This window comes from Megascapheus bottae, chromosome 15 (genome assembly GCF_031878675.1).
Source record: "Megascapheus bottae isolate mThoBot1 chromosome 15, mThoBot2.hap1, whole genome shotgun sequence".
In the NCBI taxonomy this organism is placed as follows: Eukaryota; Metazoa; Chordata; class Mammalia; order Rodentia; family Geomyidae; genus Megascapheus; species Megascapheus bottae.
The window spans coordinates 30,457,997-30,462,609 of NC_143523.1; the positions used below are offsets into that span (position 1 = coordinate 30,457,997).

The following is a 4,613-nucleotide window of genomic DNA, read 5'->3' on the forward strand; positions in this document are numbered from 1 at the left end:
AGAAACTTTGTTTTATTGAATAAATGAACAAAATGAGGAAAATAATCCCTTGGTGTTTAGAAACTTCTTTTTTGTTTTTAGATGAAATAAACATTAGGATATAGGCATTGCATCAAGTTAGTAATTTGAACATTTGTAATTTTACAGATAGTTAAAAAATCAATATAATCAGCCAATGAAACACCTAGTAAGTTTTGTAGAAAAAAAATGCCACCTATGTATGCTGCTTTTGTAAACTGCTGAGTTCAAAGGCAGAAAGACATTTTGAAAACTCCCAAGACATAATCCATGACTGGCAACAAATGGGATCACTTATAAAAACAAAGAGAAATCATTTTGAATCCTCTAATTTCTAAAACAGTGTATCTCTTCATTTACATGAAGCCTCTTTGATTCTCCTAGGTTTCTTGTTAATTGATATTTTACATTTTTATCTACTATTAGCTCTTTTACTTATTTCATTCTTCCACTCCACATGAAATTTATTTGTACCCAAAGCATCATTCATAAATTCCTTATGATTAATAAGGTGTTCTTAAAATAAGTTGGCTTTTTTCTTATCTAAGTGTGCTATACATTTGTGTGTGTGTGTGGGTCACGGGGCTTGAACTCAGCTGGGCAGTGGCCCTGAACTCTTCAGCTCAAGGCTACAACGTTACCCATGAGCCAAGCCTCACTTCCTGTTTTCTAGAGGTTAATTGGAGATAAGTATCTCTGATCCTTTAATGCCTTGGCTGGCATTGAACCTTGATCCTCAAATCTCAGCCTCCTGAGTAGCTAGGATTACAGGTGTGAGCCACCATGCCTGGCTTGTGCTATACATTTATCTGACTTTTCTTTCATTTTATAGAGAATGCCTACAAGTATTCAACTTCTGGTTTTCATTAGATTTATTAAAATAGTCTTTCCTTTTTTATCTGATAAGATAGAGTTCAATATGCTGAAAAAGTGTTTATTCCTTTTGAATAGGAAAGTGTTTATTCCTTTTGCGTAGTCTTTCAGAATACAGTATTTTATTGGGTACCTTTTTAAACTACATTAAACTGTTCTACTATTTGTACTGTTATTGCTTTGTTTGATGTCTTATTCTTTCCATGCTTTCTTTTCTCTTATACAAAACATATTGTCTAAAAATTTTCAATTATGCCATTTTCAGCTCATTTTGCTGAAAGAAAATTTTTGCCCCAATAATTCATGTTATATTGATACATATGAATGCAGCATTGTGATATTTGGTAGAATATGTGAAATTTTGCTTCCATCGCTTTTGGGAAATGATCCAAAAAATTTAATGAGGTATGTGTTGTTTTGATTGAAATTTAATGTTTTAAGTGACAATTTCATTGACTTCATATAATTATGTTAATTGGTAAATATTTAAATCTATGTGTCACTACTTTCCTAATATATGAGTATATTAACATGTTTAATGAAGACAAGCACATTAAAATGAAGAGATATAGACATATAAACTAGTGGTTTCTTCCAAACTGATGGATGAGAAATTTATTCACTGATATATGTAATTCTACTGTTTGAAATTGTTGTTCTTAGAGCTAAATTATTACACGTGCTTCAGCAGTATGTATAAAAAATTATGTGGGACAATTCAGGAAAGATTAGCATGGCCTTTTCATGAGGACAGCATGCTTATTTGTGTAGCATTCCATGATTTTTGCCTTTGACAACACTAGCTCTTCATTACAAGCTGTGCTTTATTTATCCATCCAAGGCAGGCCAGGGGCTTGCCATCGCCTGGCTACCAGCAGTGCTACAAAACATTTTTTTATTAAAGAATTTATTAACATTGATTTTTACATTATATTTTAAATGATATATTTATCAAACAAGTATTCAAGAAGGAAATCTCTATATACAATCACTGGCACTTAGATTTTAGAACATAATTAGAATTAGGCTGAGGGTTTGTATGTCATAGATACATATTAATCTATGTAATAAAACATTATGTCTATAGAGTCATAAATTTTTATGTCTATGTAGTTGTGTTTATATTTCTAGTACCATGTCCATAGCATTGAATACACAAATATTGAGTCCTCACTCTTGTACTGTTGGGATCTCATAGCCGCATTTTAAGGATACCATGCACCTTTTGTTTCTTTGGTCTTGACTTGTCTCAACATGGTTCGCTCTAGCTTCATCCATTTCCCAGCAAATGCCATTATTTTATCTTGTCTGTTGGCTATGTAGAAGTCCATTGTGTATATATATCTCACATTTTTTGTATCCATTCATGTGCATTAGGGCATCTGGGTTGTTTCCATCACCTGGCTATTGTGAATAGTGCAGAGATGAACATAGCTGAGCAGGTGTCCTTATCATACCCTGGGTTATGATACAAAACATTTTTAAGCGCTGGCAGACCTATGCTTAAACAGTTGCATCCTCTCTCCATCAAGACTGATGGAAGTCAACTTACCTGAAATAACCTAGAATATCAATTTCTTAATATTATTCAAGGATATTCTAATTAGACAGCACAATTTTTTAAAGCAATTTTAGAAGTACTTGTTAATCAGAACAGAATTCAAGACTGGAGCTTTTATGCATTACTTTATTTTCCAATGAATTGGTGTTTAAAATGTGGTCACATCCACTTGAATCTAGGAAAGGCCTGTAGGTCATTTTATCCTATGACTCATTTTTCTTCAATAGGAAATGGAAAGGCGTTACATAATGAGGCTACATAACGAACAAAGCAACCACTGCTGCCTGACAGCTGAGAATGAATTTTCATAAATGATAGCAACCTGCAGATGAAAGATCTCATAGATTGAAATCATTTTCTTAGTCTAAAATTTTAATAAAAGCACATTTTTTCTTATCACTCTGTTCAAGAAGAAAAATTTCAAAATTATAATAAAATCAAGTTTAAAAAATAGAAAAGAAACTATCAGAAACTCTATATTATTCTCTTTCTTCCAGAGTTGTTTTGATGTGTGTGAAAGACATTTTCCACCAGGAACATCAGTTCAAAATATGTTACACTATTTACAGTTAAAACATGTCGGGCCGGGAGTTTGGCTCAGTGGTTAAAGTGCTTGCCTAGCATGCGCGAAGACCCGGGGTTCGATTCCTTGGTATCATATACATACAAAAACGCTGGAAGTGGTGCTGAGGCTCAAGTGGTAGAGCTCTAGCCTTGAGAAAGTCCAAGAACAGTGCTCAGGCCCTGAGCTCAAGCCCAGGACTGGCAAAAAAAAAAAAAAAAAAAACATGTCTGTGCCTCTATTTCATTCTTTTAATCTCCCCTTTAAAGTCTTCTCTCTCTATTAAGGTCCAGAGAATGTGTATTTGGTTATGTGATCAACAGATGAAATCCCTTTTGAACAGATTAAAGGGAATTCTATGATGCCAAAAACATATTGTCCCATCTTTAACCCTGAAATGTAAGATTTCTCTTCAAAATGAAAAGCAGGTATAAATGTATTTCATATCAAATTTTCACCCATTTCGACTGTCTTCAGGGCTTTATGACAATGGAAATTATCCAGCTCTGAAGGTTTATGTGTACATCTTTCATGTGACACCTAAGATAAAATCATCTTGGACCAATACTCTTTACTGAGGTGTCAGGTGATATCTAAACATAAGGCAAAGACCATCTGGTTAGACTACATTGTTACTCCATTTCAAGACATATATCACTTAAATCCAGTAGGTGAGAGATATTCTTGGATTTTTACCTGTCTCCAGTGGCAAGTTTAGAAAGTGGACAGTGAAAAGTTTAGATTTCATTGACATTTAACAAAGCATAAATATCACATTCTAAGAAAAGATGGCTCCTTCTACCATTTTGTTTCAAGAAATATTTTTATAATACTTCTACCATCTTGGAAAACTTCTTTGGTCCACCTTCTTAGAAAACTTCTTTTGAAAGAAAGTGTTTCTTTTATTAATGTTTTGCAATAGAATACTAATGAAGACCCATTACTTGTATTTTCCATTTTTTATCCTATTATTTTTGCAACCTGGATCTACCATAGTATTTTATAAGTCATCCTCTTTCAGAGTATTAGAAGGAAATTCTCCAAGTGATGGAATGTTAGTCTGTATTTTTCAAATGTAAATGTTAACTAACAATACATTTGAAGAACATTTCTGATGCCATTTAACTATATTGAAAAATGCAGTATTTTTTACTGCTGATATCTAGATATTTATATATCTTTTTTGCAATAAATGAATAAGGGAAAACTGTTAGTTGCATAATTTATATGTTCTATTTTCATTAATTTGGATGGTGATAACTTCTCATACTTTCTAATTAGCAAATATTCACACACTGAATACAAATTTTAGTATGTAATTTCGTTATATGTCAAAATGCATTTTCTTTTTCTCTCTGTGTGTGTATTGGCTATGAGCCACCAGTACCCAGCCAAAAGTATGCAGTCAACATACTGAATAAATTCTGATAGTTCTGGAGGTTCATGCCTGTAATCCTAGCTACTCAGAAGGATGAGTTCTGAGGACTGCATTTGGAAGATAGACCAGGCAGGAAAGTATGTGACTCTCCAATAAACTACTCAGGAAAAGTCAGAAGTGGTGCTATGGTTCATGTGGTAGAGCACTAGCCTTGAGCAAAA

General features: G+C 33.2%; 1 non-coding gene across 1 annotated transcript; it reads left to right on the forward strand.

Annotated features, from left to right (window-relative positions):
* Positions 1 to 1,570: 1,570 nt before the first annotated feature.
* LOC150054113 (U6 spliceosomal RNA) lies at positions 1,571 to 1,676 on the forward strand. Its single transcript, XR_016537985.1, has one exon. It is a non-coding gene; the product is annotated as a U6 spliceosomal RNA (small nuclear RNA).
* Positions 1,677 to 4,613: the final 2,937 nt, after the last annotated feature.